Source organism: Triticum aestivum, chromosome 7A (assembly GCF_018294505.1).
Source record: "Triticum aestivum cultivar Chinese Spring chromosome 7A, IWGSC CS RefSeq v2.1, whole genome shotgun sequence".
Classification (NCBI taxonomy): domain Eukaryota; kingdom Viridiplantae; phylum Streptophyta; class Magnoliopsida; order Poales; family Poaceae; genus Triticum; species Triticum aestivum.
This window is the reverse complement of record NC_057812.1, coordinates 232,867,451-232,873,787: the sequence shown is the minus strand read 5'-3', so window position 1 is coordinate 232,873,787 and position 6,337 is coordinate 232,867,451.

The following is a 6,337-nucleotide window of genomic DNA, read 5'->3' as shown; positions in this document are numbered from 1 at the left end:
CTAGTATGCCTCTACTTGACTAGCTCGTTGATCAAAGATGGTTAAGTTTCCTAACCATTGACATGGGTTGTCATTTGATTAACGGGATCACATCATTAGGAGAATGATGTGATTGACTTGACCCATTCCGTTAACTTAGCACTTGATCGTTTAGTTTGTTGCTATTGCTTTCTTCATGACTTATACATGTTCCTATGACTATGAGATTATGCAACTCCCGTTTACCGGAGGAACACTTTGTGTGCTACCAAACGTCACAATGTAACTGGGTGATTATAAAGGTGCTCTATAGGTGTCTCCAAAGGTACTTGTTGGGTTGGCATATTTCGAGATTAGGATTTGTCACTCCGATTGTCGGAGAGGTATCTTTGGGCCCACTCAGTAATGCACATCACTATAAGCCTTGCAAGCATTGCAACTAATGAGTTAGTTGCGGGATGATGTATTACGGAACGAGTAAACAGACTTGCCGGTAACGAGATTGAACTAGGTATTGAGATACCGACGATCGAATCTCGGGCAAGTAACATACCGATGTCAAAGGGAACAACGTATGTTGTTATGTGATTTGACCGATAAAGATTTTCATAGAATATGTAGGAGCCAATATGAGCATCCAGGTTCCGCTATTGGTTATTGACCGGAGACGTGTCTCGGTCATGTCTACATAGTTCTCGAACCCGTAGGGCCCGCACGTTTCAAGTTCGCTGACAGTTATATTATGAGTTTATGTGTGTTGATGTACCGAAGGAGTTCGGAGTCCCAGATGAGATCGGGGACATGACGAGGAGTCTCGAAATGGTCGAGACGTAAAGATCGATATATTGGACGACTATATTCGGACATCGGAAAGGTTCCGAGTGATTCGGGTATTTTCGGGAGTACCGGGGAGTTACGGGAATTCGTATTGGGCCTTAATGGGCCATATGGGAAAGGAGAGAAAGGCCTCAAAGGGTGGCCGCACCCCTCCCCATGGGCTGGTCTGAATTGGACTAGGGAGGGAGGGGGCGCCCCCTTCCTTCCTTCTCCTTTTCCCTTCCCTTTCCTTCCCTCCCACTCCTAATACTTGGAAGGGCTCCTAGTTCTACTAGGAAAGGGGGAATCCTACTCCTGGTGGGAGTAGGACTCCCCTAGGGCGCGCCATAGAGAGGGCCGGCCCTCCCCCTCCTCCACTCCTTTATATACGGGGGCAGGGGGCACCCCAAAGATACAACAATTGATCTCTTGATCTCTTAGCCGTGTGCGGTGCCCCCCTCCACCATAATCCACCTCGATCATATCGTAGCGGTGCTTAGGCGAAGCCCTGTGTAGGTAGAACATCATCATCGTCACCATGCTGTCATTCTAACGAAACTCTCCCTCAACACTCTGCAGGATCGGAGTTCGAGGGACGTCATCGAGTTGAACGTGTGCAGAACTCGGAGGTGCCATGCGTTCGGTACTTGATCGGTCGGATCGTGAAGACATACGACTACATCAACTGCGTTGTGCTAATGCTTCCGCTTTCGGTCTACGAGGGTACGTGGACAACACTCTCCCCTCTTGTTGCTATGCATCACCATGATCTTGCGTGTGCGTAGATTTTTTTTTGAAATTACTACGTGATAACCCACAAGTATAGGGGATCGCAACAGTTTTCGATAAGTAAGAGTGTCGAACCCAACGAGGAGCTAAAGGTAGAACAAATATTCCCTCAAGTTCTATCGACCACCAATACAACTCTACGCACGCTTGACATTCGCTTTACCTAGAACAAGTATGAAACTAGAAGTACTTTGTAGGTGTTGTTGGATAGGTTTGCAAGATAATAAAGAGTACGTAAATAAAAAGTAGGGGCTGTTTAGATAAAGAAACAATAAAGTAAATATAGTGAGTGTGGAAAAGTGGTGGTAGGAGTTGCGGAATTTCCCCTAAGCAATTGACTACTTTACTAGACCGATAGCAAGTATTATGTGGGAGAGGCCACTGCTAGCATGTCATCCCTGACTTGGAATTCTATGCACTTATGATTGGAACTATTAGCAAGCATCCGCAACTACTAATGTTCATTAAGGTAAAACTCAACCATAGCATTAAGATATATTGGTCCCCTTCAATCCCGTATGCATCAATTTCTATGCTAGGTTGAAGCTTCTATCACTCTTGCCCTCCAATACATAGTCCTATCAACATACAACTAACCCTAGGTTGTGATCCACGCGCGCAATCATATGATGGGCACCAAAGGACAGCAACATAACCACAAGCAAATTAAATCAATCATAGCAATTCATTAACCACCAATAGGACAACGAAAATCTACTCAGACATCATAGGATGGCAGCACATCATTGGATAATAATATGAAGCATAAAGCACCATGTTCAAGTAGAGGGTACAGCGGGTTGCGGGAGAGTGGACCGCTGTAGATAGAGGGGGGAAGGTGATGGAGATGTTGGTGAAGATGGCGGAGGTGTTGGTGAAGATCGCGGTGATGATGATGGCCCCCGGTGGCACTCCGGTGCCACCGGAAGCGAGGGGGAGAGAGCCCCCCTCCTTCTTCTTCTTCCTTGACCTCCTCCCTAGATGGGAGAAGGGTTTCCCCTCTGGTCCATGGCCTCCATGGCGTGGGAGGGGCGAGAGCCCCTCCCAGATTAGATCTGTCTCTCGGTCTCTCTTTGTTTTTGCGTTCTCAGATTCTTCCCTTTCACCGTTTCTTATATTCCCGGAGATCCGTAACTCCGATTGGGCTGAAATTTTAACATGATCTCTATCCGGATATTAGCTTTCTTGCGGAGAAAGAAGGGCACCAACCGCCTTACGGGGTGGCCATGAGGGTCAGGGGCGCGCCTGACACCCTGGGGCGCACCCCCTATCTCGTGGGCCCCTCGAGCATCGTCTCGCGTGGATTCTTCTTCCCAAAAATCATATATATTCCAAAAAAAATCTCCGTCAGTTTTTATTCTGTTTGGACTCCGTTTGATATGGATATTCTGCGAAACAAAAAACATGCAACAAATAGGAACTGGCACTGGGCACTGGATCAATATGTTAGTCCCAAAAATAGTATAAAAAGTTGCCAAAAGTATATGAAAGTTGAATAATATTGGCATGGAACAATCAAAAATTATAGATACGACGGAGATGTAGCACTACGTTCCCCAACAGTGGCATCCGAGCCAGGTTTTATGCGTAGATGTCATAGGCACGAGTAGAACACAAGTGAGTTGTGGGCGATATAAGTCATACTGCTTACCAGCATGTCACACTTTGGTTCGGTGGTATTGTTGGATGAAGCAGCCCGGACCGACATTACGCGTACGCTTACACGAGACTGGTTTCACCGCCGTGCTATGCACACAGGTGACTAGCGGGTGTCAATTTCTCCAACTTTAGTTGAACCGAGTGTAGCTACGCCCGGTCCTTGCGAAGGTTAAAACAGCACCAACTTGACAAACTATCGTTGTGGTTTTGATGCATAGGTAAGAACGGTTCTTGCTAAGCCGAGTAGCAGCCACGTAAAACTTGCAACAACAAAGTAGAGGACGTCTAACTTGTTTTTGCAGGGCATGTTGTGATGTGATATGGTCAAGACGTGATGAGATATAAGTTGTTGTATAAGATGATCATGTTTTGTTGAAGTTATCGGCAACTGGCAGAAGCCTTATGGTTGTCTCTTTATTGCATAAGATGCAAGCGCCAAATAATTGCTTTACTTTATCGCTATGCGATAGCAATAGTTGCAAGAGTAATAGTTGGCGAGACGACCATGTGACGACACATTGATATAGATCAAGATGATGAAGATCATGGTGTCATGCCGGTGACGATGGAAATCATGACGATGCTTTGGAGATGGAGATCAAAGGCACACGATGATGATGGCCATATCATGTCACATATTTTGATTGCATGTGATGTTTATCTTTTATGCATCTTATTTTGCTTAGTTCGACGGTAGCTTTATAAGATGATCTCTCACTAAATTTCAAGATAAAAAGTGTTCTCCCTGAGTATGCACCGTTGCCAAAGTTCGTCGTGCCCAGACACCACGTGATGATCGGGTGTGATAAGCTCTACGTCCATCTACAACGGGTGCAAGCCAGTTTTGCACACGCAGAATACTCAGGTTAAACTTGATGAGCCTAGCATATGCAGATATGGCCTCGGAACACTAAGACCGAAAGGTCGAGCGTGAATCATATAGTAGATATGATCAACATAGTGATGTTCACCATTGAAAACTACTCCATTTCACGTGATGATCGGTTATGGTTTAGTTGATTTGGATCACACAATCACTTAGAAGGTTAGAGGGATGTCTTTCTAAGTGGGAGTTCTTAAGTAATATGATTAATTAAACTTTAATTTATCATGAACTTAGTCCTGATAGTATTTGCATATCTATGTTGTAGATCAATAGCTTGCGTTATTGCTCCCTATGTTTTATATGTGTTCCTAGAGAAAACTATGTTGAAAAATGTTAGTAGCAATGATGTGGATTGGATCCGTCATCTGAGGATTAACCTCATTGCTGCACAGAAGAATTATGTCCTTGATGCACCGCTAGGTGACAGACCTATTGCAGGAGCAGATGCAGATGTTATGAACGTTTGGCTAGCTCAATATGATGACTACTTGATAGTTTAGTGCACCATGCTTAACGACTTAGAATCGGGACTTCAAAGACGTTTTGAACGTCATGGACCATATGAGATGTTCTAGGAGTTGAAGTTAAATATTTCAAGCAAATACCCGAGTTGAGAGATATGAAGTCTCCAACAAGTTCTATAGCTAAAAGATGGAGGAGAATAGCTCAAGCAGTGAGCATATGCTCAGATTGTCTGGGTACTACAATTGCTTGAATCAAGTGGGAGTTAATCTTACAGATGAGATAGTGATTGACATAGTTCTCTAGTCACCATCACCAAGTTACTAGAACTTCGTGATGAACTATAGTATGCAAGGGATGACGAAAACGATTCCCGAGCCCTTCGTGATGTTGAAATCGACGAAGGTAGAAATCAAGAAAGAGCATCAAGTATTGATGATTGACAAGAACACTAGTTTCAAGAAAAGGGCAAAGGGAAAGAAAGGGAACTTCAAGAAGATAGACAAGCATGTTGCTGCTCAAGTGAAGAAGCCCAAGTCTGGACCTAAGCCTGAGACTAAGTGCTTCTACTGCAAAGGGACTGGTCACTAAAAGCGGAACTGCCCAAAGTATTTAGCGGATAAGAAGGATGGCAAAGTGAACAATGCTATATTTGATATACATGTAATTGATGTGTACTTTACTAGTGTTTATAGCAACCCCTCAGTATTTGATACTGGTTCAGTTGCTAAGAGTAGTAACTCGAAACGGGAGTTGCAGAATGAACAGAGACTAGTTAAGGGTGAAGTGACGATGTGTGATGGAAGTGGTTCCAAGATTGATATGATCATCATCGCACACTCCCTATACTTTCAGGATTAGTGTTAAACCTAAATAAATGTTATTTGGTGTTTGCGTTGAGCATGAATATGATTTGATCATGTTTATTGCAAAATGGTTATTCATTTAAGTTAGAGAATAATTGTTATTCTGTTTACATGAATAAAACCTTCTATGGTCATACACCCAACGAAAATGGTTCGTTGGATCTCGATCGTAGTGATACACATATTCATAATATTGAAGCCAAAAGATGCAAAGTTAATGATGATAGTGCAACTTATTTGTGGCACTGTCGTTTAGGTCATATTGGTGTAAAGCGCATGAAGAAACTCCATGTTGATGGGCTTTTGGAATCACTTGATTATGAATCATTTTGATGCTTGCGAACCATGCCTCATGGGCAAGATGACTAAGACTCCGTTTTCCGGAACAATGGAGCGAGCAACTGACATATTGGAAATAATACATACTGATGTATGCAGTCCGATGAGTGTTGAGGCTCGCGGCGGGTATCGTTATTTTCTGACCTTCACAGATGATTTGAGCAGATATGGGTATATCTACTTGATGAAACATAAGTCTGAAACATTTGAAAAGTTCAAAGAACTTCAGAGTGAAGTGGAAAATCATCGTGACAACAAAATAAAGTTTCTACGATCTGATCGCAGAGACAAATATTTGAGTTACGAGTTTGGTCTTCAATTAACACAATGTGGAATAGTTTCACAAAATCATGCCACCTGGAACACCACAGCATAATGGTGTGTCCGAACGTCATAACCGTACTAGTATTGGATATAGTGCAATCTATGATGTTTCTTACCGATTGATCACTATAGTTTTGGGGTTATGCATTAGAGACAATTGCATTCATGTTAAAAAGGGCACCATCTAAATCTGTTGAGGCGACACCGTGTGAACTGT